This window comes from Lissotriton helveticus, chromosome 8, assembly GCF_964261635.1.
Source record: "Lissotriton helveticus chromosome 8, aLisHel1.1, whole genome shotgun sequence".
NCBI classification, from domain to species: domain Eukaryota; kingdom Metazoa; phylum Chordata; class Amphibia; order Caudata; family Salamandridae; genus Lissotriton; species Lissotriton helveticus.
Window position 1 is genome coordinate 1,539,225,469 of NC_136069.1, and position 10,000 is coordinate 1,539,235,468.

Consider the following 10,000-nt stretch of genomic DNA (forward strand, 5'->3'; position numbering starts at 1 on the left):
GCGGGCCCTCCGACCCGGGGCCCGCTTACACCTTGACAAGCAGGGGAGGCCTGCAAGGGACCGACGGACCCCTGTCCTGGGCCCTGGGTGGAGCGGCAGCCCGGGGGACCGGGCCCAGGGCCGGAGCGCCCGACCCGGGGCCCCGACCGGGCCCCTGGACCCAGCCGGGGCTCCCAGGCCCGGAGGCACAGGGGAAGCCTCCCCGGGCCCGCCGGACCCCGTCCCGGGCACCCTGCCCCGCGGCAGGACCCAGGACGGAGCCCGGGGTGGGGAGGCCACCCTCCCCGGGGCCCTCAGGGGCCCCGGATGGAGCTCCTGAACACAGACAAGCAAGGGGAGGCTCCCCGGGCACATCGGAACCCCTTTCCGGGCCCTTGGCAGTGCGGCAGGCTGGGAGACAGGGCCCAGGGCCTGAGCACCCGACCCGGGGCCCGCCCGGGCCCCTGGACCCAGCCGGGGCTCCCAAGCCCGGAGGCACATGGGACGCCTCCCCGGTCCCTCCAGACCCCGTCCCGGGCACCCTGCCACGCAGCAGGACCAAGGACAGAGCCCGGGGTGGGGAGGCCGCCCTCCCCAGGCCCTCAGGGGCCCTAGCCACTGCTCCTGAACCCAGCCAAGCAAGGGGAGGCTCCCCGGGCACATCGGAACCCCTTCCCGGGCCCTTGGCAGTGCGGCAGGCTGGGAGACAGGGCCCAGGGCCGGAGCACCCGACCCGGGGCCCGGCCGGGCCCCTGGACGCAGCCGGGGCTCCCAAGCCCGGAGGTGCATGGGACGCCTCCCCGGTCCCTCCGGGCCCCGTCCTGGGCACCCTGCCACGCAGCAGGACCAAGGACAGAGCCCGGGGTGGGGAGGCCGCCCTCCCTGGGCCCTCAGGGGCCCTAGCCACTGCTCCTGAACCCAGCCAAGCAAGGGGAGGCTCCCCGGGCACATCGGAACCCCTTCCCGGGCCATTGGCAGTACGGCAGGCTGGGAGACAGGGCCCTGGGCCGGAGCACCCGACCCGGGGCCCGGCCGGGCCCCTGGACCCAGCCGGGGCTCCCAAGCCTGGAGGTGCATGGGACGCCTCCCCGGTCCCTCCGGACCCCGTCCCGGGCACCCTGCCATGCAGCAGGACCAAGGACAGAGCCCGGGGTGGGGAGGCCGCCCTCCCCGGGCCCTCAGGGGCCCTAGCCACTGCTCCTGAACCCAGCCAAGCAAGGGGAGGCTCCCCGGGAACAACGGAACCCATTCCTAGGCCCTTGGCAGTGCGGTAGGCTGGGAGACAGGGACCAGGGCCGGAGCACCCGACCCGGGGCCCGCCCGGGCCCCTGGACCGAGCCGGGGCTCCCAAGCCCGGAGGTGCATGGGACGCCTCCCCGGTCCCTCCGGACCCCGTCCCGGGCACCCTGCCACGCAGCAGGACCAAGGACAGAGCCCGGGGTGGGGAGGCCGCCCTCCCCGGGCCCTCAGGGACCCTAGCCACTGCTCCTGAACCCAGCCAAGCAAGGGGAGGCTCCCCGGGAACAACGGAACCCATTCCTAGGCCCTTGGCAGTGCGGTAGGCTGGGAGACAGGGACCAGGGCCGGAGCACCCGACCCGGGGCCCGCCCGGGCCCCTGGACCCAGCCGGGGCTCCCAAGCCCGGAGGCGCATGGGACGCCTCCCCGGACCCATGGAGCCCGTCCTGGGCATTGAGCCATGCCGTTGGCCTGGAGATGGGTGCCCCGGACGCCCGGGGGAGGTCTGTCTGGGACACATGGAGCCCGTCCTGGGCATTGAACCATGCCGTTGGCCTGGAGAAGGGAGCCCCGGACGCCCGGGGGAGGACTGCCCGGTACCCGTGGAGCCCTTCCCGGGTACTTTGCAACGCCGTTGGCCTCCTGGAGATGGGTGCCCCGAACGCCCGGGGGGTGGGCTGCCCGGGACCCGTGGAGCCCGTCCTGGGCACTCTGACCTGCTGTTGGCCCGGGGGAGGGACCCCAGACGACCGGGACCCGTGGAGCCCGTCCTTGGCACTCTGACAAGCCGTTGGCCCGGGGAAGGGAGCCCCAGACGACCGGGACCTGTGGAGCCCGTCCTGGGCACTCCTGTATGCCGTTGGCCCGGGGAAGGGAGCCCCGGACGTCCGGGACCCGTGGAGCCCGTCCTGGGCACTCCTGTATGCCGTTGGCCCGGGGAAGGGAGCCCCGGACGTCCGGGACCCGTGGAGCCCGTCCTGGGCACTCTGAAATGCTTTGGCCCGGGGAAGGGAGCCCCGGACACCCGGGGGGGAGGACTGCCCGGGACCCGTGGAACTCGTCCTGGGCACTCTGACATGCCGCTGGCCCGGGGAAGGGTGCCCCGGACGCCCGGGGCCCGTGGAGCCCGTCCTGGGCACTCTGACAAGCCGTTGGCCCGGGGAAGGGAGACCTGGACGCCCGGAACCCGTGGAGCCCGTCCTGGGCACTCTGAAATGCTTTGGCCCGGGGAAGGGAGCCCCGGACGCCCGGGGGAGGACTGCCCGGGACCCGTGGAACTGGTCCTGGGCACTCTGACATGCCGCTGGCCCGGGGAAGGGTGCCCCGGATGACCGGGGCCCGTGGAGCCCGTCCTGGGCACTCTGCCATGCCGTCAGCCTGGATGGAGCCCCGGACGCCCGGGGGGGCGAAGGCCCGGGACGCATGGAGCCTGTCCCGGGCACTCTGCCATGCCGTCGGCCTGGATGGAGCACCGGACGCCCGGGGGACGACTGCCCAAGAGCCATGGAGCCCGTCCTGGGCAATTTGACATGCAGTTGGCCTGGAGGAAGGAAGCTCCGGGTGGCCTAGGGAGGTGTTGCCCAGGCATATCCCATCTGGTCCCCATGGCAGAGAACCACCAACCCTGGAGGGGTGTCCGGGCATACCCTGCCCCATAGTAATCCGGAGGCAAATTACCCCCCTTTCTTGCAATCTGTGCACGCGAGGTGACAGAGGGGACCCAAGGCGTGAAAGAACCCGACCTCATGGAGCCCTCGCTGGGATCCGGGAGGCGAATGGCACCTCATTAAGACTTCCAGGGAAGTTCGGCCATCTGGTCCCCCCCATAGGAAAGCGTTGCGGGCGACCAGATGCCCGAGGGGATCCGGGCGACCAGATGGCCGAGGGAATCCGGGCGACCAGATGGCTGGGCATGGAGGTGAAGCCGCCTGGACTCTTCCCCACCCCGTCCCCGTCCCGGGACGAATGCCCGGGACGCATGGAGCCCGTCCTGGCCACTTGACGTCCCGTCCTGGGCATTGAACCATGCCGTCGGCCTGGAGAAGGGAGCCCCCGGACGCCCGGGGGAGGACTGCCCGGTACCCGTGGAGCCCTTCCCGGGTACTTTGCAACGCCATTAGCCTCCTGGAGATGGGTGCCCCGGATGCCCGGGGGTGGGCTGCCCGGGACCCATGGAGCCCGTCCTGGGCACTTTTACATGCCGTCGGCCTTGAGGTGGGTGCCCTGGACGCCCGGGGGAGGCCTGCCCGGGACCCGTGGAGCCCCTCCCGGGTACTTTGCCAATGCCGTTGGCCTCATGGAGATGGGTGCCCCGGACGCCCGGGGGGAGGACTGCCCGGTACCCGTGGAGTCCTTTCCGGGTACTTTGCAACGCCGTTGGCCTCCTGGAGATATGTGCCCCGAACGCCCGGGGGGAGGGCTGTCCGGGGCCCATGGGGCCCGTCCTGGGCACTGTGACATGCCGTCGGCCTGGAGGTGGGAGCCCCGGACGCCCGGGGGAAGGCTGCCCGGGACCCGTGGAGCCCTTCCCGGGTACTTTGCCATCCCGTTGGCCTCCTGGAGATGGGTGCCCCGGACGCCCGGGGGAGGTCTGTCCGGGGCCCATGGAGCCCGTCCTGGGCAGTGTGACATGCCGTCGGCCTAAAGGTGGGAGCCCCGGACGCCCGGGGGAAGGCTGCCCGGGACCCGTGGAGCCCTTCCCGGGTACTTTGCCATCCCGTTGGCCTCATGGAGATGGGTGCCCCGGACGCCCAGGGGAGGTCTGTCCGGGACACGTGGAGCCCGTCCTGGGCATTGAGCCATGCCGTTGGCCCGGAGAATGGAGCCCCCAGACGCCCGGGGGAGGTGTTGCCCAGGCATATCTCATCTGGTCCCCCGGGCAGAGAACCACCAGCCCTGGAGAGGTGTCCGGGCGTACCCTGCCCCTAGTAATCCGGAGGGAAATTACCCCCCTTTCTTGCAATCCGTGCACGCGAGGTGACAGAGGGGACCCAAGGCGTAAAAGAACCCGACCTCATGGAGCCCTAGCTGGGATCCAGGAGCCGAATGGCACCTCATCGGGACTTCCAGGGAAGCCCGGCCATCTGGTCGCCCCATTGGAAAGCATCGCGGGCGACCAGAGGGCCGGGATCGAAAGGACTCCCATCTCCCCATCCATCCCAAGCCTTCGCGGTAGGGTTCCTGACTGCCTGCCCACGCAAGGCAGGGCTCTTGGACCCCGGCTGGGCCTCAGGCGCAGGTTGGACCACCGGAGCTCTAGGGCCCGGACGACCTGGGGGAGGAATGCCCGGGACCCGTGGAGCCCGTCCTGGGTACTTTGACATGCCGTCGGCCTGGAGCTGGGTGCCCCGGACGCCCCGGGGGAAGCTGCCCGGGACCCATGGAGCCCGTCCTGGGTACTTTGACATTCCGTCGGCCTGGAGGTGGGAGCCCCGGACGCCCGGGGGGAGGTCTGCCCGGGACCCATGGAGCCCGTCCTGGGTACTTTGCCAATGCCGTTGGCCTCATGGAGATGGGTGCCCCGGACGCCCGGGGGACGAATGCCCGGGACGCATGGAGCCCGTCCTGGGCACTTTTCCATGCCTTCGGCCTGGAGCCCCCAGACACCCAGGGGAGGACCACCGTGAAAACCATGGAGCCCGACCCGGGCACTCTGCCATACCGTCAGCCTAGATGGAGCCCCGGACGCCCAGGGGACGAATGCCTGGGACGCATGGAGCCCGTCCTGGGCACTTTTCAATGCCGTCAGCCTGGATGGAGCCCCGGACGCCCGGGGGACGACTGCCCAGGAGCCATGGAGCCCGTCCTGGGCAATTTGACATGCAGTTGGCCTGGAGGAAGGAAGCCCCGGGTGGCCTAGGGAGGTGTTGCCCAGGCATAGCCCATCTGGTCCCCATGGCAGAGAACCACCAGCCTCGGAGGGGTGTCCGGGCGTACCCTTCTCCCTAGTAATCCGGAGGAAAATTACCCCCTTTTCTTGTAATCTGTGCACGCGAGGTGACAGAGGGGACCCAAGGCGTGAATGTACCCAACCTCCTGGAGCCCTCGCTGGGATCCGGGCGGCGAATGGCACCTCATCGGGACTTCCAGGGAAGTTCGGCCATCTGGTCGCCCCATAGGAAAGCGTTGCGGACGACCAGATGCCCGAGGGGATCCGGGCGACCAGATGGCCGAGGGAATCTGGGCGATCAGATGGCTGGACACGGAAGTGAAGCCGCCTGGACTCTCCCGACCCTGTCCCCGTCCCCGTGCCCGTGCCCGGGATGCATGGAGCCCGTCCTGGGCACTTTTCCATGCCTTCGGCCTGGAGCCCCCAGACACCCAGGGGAGGACCACCGTGAAAGCCATGGAGCCCGACCCGGGCACTCTGCCATGCCGTCGGCCTGGATGGAGCCCCGGACGCCCGGGGGACAAATGCCCGGGACGCATGGAGCCCGTCCTGGGCACTTTTCCATGCCTTCGGCATGGAGCGCCCCGACACCCTGGGGAGGACCACCCTGGAAACCATGGAGCCCGACCCGGGCACTCTGCCATGCCGTCGGCCTGGATGGAGCCCCGGACGCCCGGGGGACAAATGCCCGGGACGCATGGAGCCCGTCCTGGGTACTTTTCCATGCCGTCGGCCAGGAGCCCCCTGACACCCAGGGGAGGACCACCGTGAAAACCATGGAGCCCGACCCGGGCACTCTGCCATACCGTCAGCCTGGATGTAGCCCCGGACGCCCGGGGGACGAATGCCCGGGACGCATGGAGCCCGTCCCGGGCACTCTGCCATGCCGTCCCGACAAATTCGTACGGACTCCTAACCTTACGACACGGATCGGAATCGAGCCCTCTCTGACCCAGCAGTTTCAGGCGCCCGGGGGACGAATGCCCGGGACGCATGGAGCCCGACCCGGGCACACTGCCTTGCCGCCGGCCTGGATGGAGCCCCGGACGCCCGGGGGACGAATGCCCGGGACGCATGGAGCCCGTCCCGGGCACTCTGCCATGCCGTCGGCCTGGATGGAGCCCCGGACGCCCGGGGGACGACTGCCCAAGAGCCATGGAGCCCATCCCGGGCACTCTGCCATGCCGTCCCGACAAATTCGTACGGACTCCTAACCTTCCGACACGGATCGGAATCGAGCCCTTTCTGACCCAGCAGATTTCAGGTTGATTTGCTATATACTTTACGTACGATTTTATGGGGGCCGATTCCGATCCGGTACGTAAAAGCAAATACGACCGACATGTCGGACAACCACGTACACCCAGGGGATAGGACTGCCCGGGTCACATGGACCCCGTCCTGGGCACTCTGATCTGCCGCCGGCGCCGGGGATCGAACCGTGATCACCAGATGGGGATATCCCAAAAATCTGGCATGGATACGGCCCGCCAGGACAGGTTTGGGCACCCCTGTTGTACGGACTCCCAAGCCCTACGGTCCTTCTGACACGGATCGGAATCGAACCCAGCAGATTTCGCGTTGACTGCCTCTATATCAGGGGTGCCCAAACCAGTCCTGGCGGGCTGTATCCATGCCAGATTTTTGGGATATCCCCATCTGGGGATCACGGTTCGATCCCCGGCACCGGCGGCAGATTAGCCCAGCACCAGGTGACTCTGGGAAATAGCTGGCGCCGCGGCTAGGGCGGCTGACTCCGGAATCTGGAGATTTTTTTATTTAAGGTTTTTGTAGAGCGCGTAGTAACCCTCGAGCATCCCAGAGATCAGGGTTCGATCCCCGGCACCGGCCGCAGATTAGCCCAGCACCACGTGACTCTGGGAAATAGCTGGCGCCGCGGCTAGGGCGGCTGACTCCGGAATCTGGGGATCACGGTTCGATCCCCGGCACCGGCGGCAGATTAGCCCAGCACCATGTGACTCTGCGCAATAGCTTGCTTAATCTTCCCAACGGCCCCTAGCGCCTAGAGACCCTTACGGGTGATTGTGCGCCTTACAAATGTGGATTATTATTATTATTATTATTATTTGGGCTGATTACGATCCGGTTCGTAAAAGCACATCTGCCCGAATCTGTCGGACAACCACGTACGCCCGGGAGAGGACTGCCCGGGACCCGTGGAGCCCGTCCTGGTCACTCTGACCTGCCATCGGCCTGGAGAAGGGAGCGCCGGACGCCCGGGGGGAGGACTGCCCGGGACCCGTGGAGCCCGTCCTGGGCACTCTGACCTGCCGTCTGCCCGGGGAAGGGAGCCCCGGACGCCCGGGGGGGGACTGTCCGGGACCCATGGAGCCCGTCCTGGGTACTCTGACCTGCCGACGGCCCGGGGAAGGGAGCCCCGGACGCCCGGGGGAGGACTGCCCGGGACCCGTGGAACTCGTCCTGGGCACTCTGACATGCCGCTGACCCGGGGAAGGGAACCCCGGACGCCCGGGAGCCGTGGAGCCCGTCCTGGGCACTCTGACAAGCCGTCGGACCGGGGAAGGGAGCCCCGGACGCCCGGGACCCGTGGAGCCTGTCCTGGGAACTCCGGCATGCCGTTGGCCCAGGGAAGGGAGTCCCAGATACCCGGGACCCGTGGAGCCCGTCATGGGCACTCTGACAAGCCGGTGTCCCGGGGAAGGGAGCCCCGGACGCCCGGGACTCGTGGAGCCTGTCCTGGGCACTCTGGCATGCCGTTGGCCTGGGGAAGGGAGCCCCGGACGCCCGGTGGGGGAGGACTGCCAGGGACCCGTGGAGCCCGTCCTGGGCACTTTGACCTGCCGTTGGCCTGGAGATGGAAGCCCCGGATGCCTGGGGGAGGACTGCCCGGGACCCATGGAGCCCGTCCCGGGTACTTTGCCATGCTGTTGGCCTCCTGGAGATGGGTGCCCCGGACGCCCGGGGGAGGACTGCCCGGGACGTATGGAGCCCGTCCAGGGCACTTTTCCATGCCGTCGGCAGGGATGGAGCCCCGGACGCCCGGGGGACGACTGCCCAAGAGCCATGGAGCCCGTCCTGGGCAATTTGACAAGCCGTTGGCCTGGAGGAAGGAAGCCCCGGGTGGCCTAGGGAGGTGTTACCCAGGCATAGCCCATCTGGTCCCCCTAGCAGAGAACCACCAACCTTGGAGGGGTGTCCGGGCGTACCCTGTCCCTAGTAATCCGGAGGGAAATTACCTGACTTTCTTGCAATCTGTGCACACGAGGTGACAGAGGGGACCCAAGGCGCGAAAGTACCCGACCTCCTGGAGCCCTGGCTGGGATCCGGGAGGCGAATGGCACCTCATCATGACTTCCAGGGCGACCAGATGGCCGAGGCGAGAGGGGCGACCAGATGGCTGGGACCAAAATGACGCCAATCTGCCTGCCCCGGAGCTGCAGGGCTCTGGGGCTGCAGGGTTCCGGGGGCTGCAAAGCTGCAGGTCTCTGGGGCTGCAGGGCTCCGGGGCTTCAGGCCTCCCCGGGCCCTGATGGACCCTCCATCCCGGGCGCCTCCGACCCCCGGCCGGCTTGCAGGACGGAGGGGGGATTCCCGCACCACTGGGCCCTGCCGGACGGGGCTCAAGCCCCGGGCCCGGTCCCCGGCCCCAGTCCCGGCTTTCCGAACCCTAGGCCGGGCCGGGGAGAGCCTCCCCTGGGCCCCCGGTGGACCCTCCGTCCCGGGCGCCCCGGACCCCCGGCCGGATTGCTGGACGGAGGGGTACCAGCACCCTCGGGGCCTGGCCAGATGGAGTTCAAGCCCCGGGTCCGGTCCCACCTTCCGAACCCTAGCCAGGCTGGGGAGAGCCTCCCCGGGAACCGGTGGAGCCCCGTCCCCAGCGCCCGGACCCACTGGTGGCCTGCGGGACAGGGGGCTCCAGCACCCTCGGGGCCTGGCCAGATGGAGTTCAAGCCCCGGGTCCGGTCCCACCTTCCGAACCCTAGCCAGGCTGGGGAGAGCCTCCCCGGGCCCCGGTGGAGCCCCGTCCCCAGCGCCCGGACCCACTGGTGGCCTGCGGGACAGGGGGCTCCAGCACCCTCGGGGCCTGGCCAGATGGAGTTCAAGCCACGGGTCAGGTCCCAACCTTCCGAACCCTAGCCAGGCTGGGGAGAGCCTCCCCGGGCCCCGGTGGAGCCCCGTCCCCAGCGCCCGGACCCACTGGTGGCCTGCGGGACAGGGGGCTCTAGCACCCTCGGGGCCTGGCCAGATGGAGTTCAAGCCCCGGATCCGGTCCCACCTTCCGAACCCTAGCCAGGCTGGGGAGAGCCTCCCCGGGCCCCGGTGGAACCTCCGTCCCGGGCGCCCCGGACCCCCGGCCGGATTGCAGGACGGAGGGGTACCAGCACCCTCGGGGCCTGGCCAGATGGAGTTCAAGCCCCGGGTCCGGTCCCACCTTCCGAACCCTAGCCAGGCTGGGGAGAGCCTCCCCGGGCCCCAGTGGAGCCCCGTCCCCAGCACCCGGACCCTCTGGTGGCCTGCGCGACAGGGGGCTCGCGCACCCCGTGGCTGGCCGGACGGAGCTCAAGTCCCGGGCCCGGTCCCACCTTCCGAACCCTAGCCAGGCTGGGGAGAGCCCCCCCCGGGCCCCGGTGGAGCCTTGTCCCCAGCGCCCGGGCCCAAGGAGGGTTAAGCCCAGGCCACGTCCACTCCCCGACGGCCTGCCCGGGGAGCCCATTTTCCTCGACTATTAAGCCCCCACGTAGTGGGGGCTTACAGAACTTTGGGGAAGGACAAAAGTTGGAGTTAGCCCGGCCGCCAGCCCGCAGGGCCATCTGGTCACCCGGCCCGCAGGGCCATCTGGTCGCCCGGCCCGCAGGGCCATCTGGTCGCCCGGCCCACAGGGCCATCTGGTCACGCAGCCAGGTGACCAGAT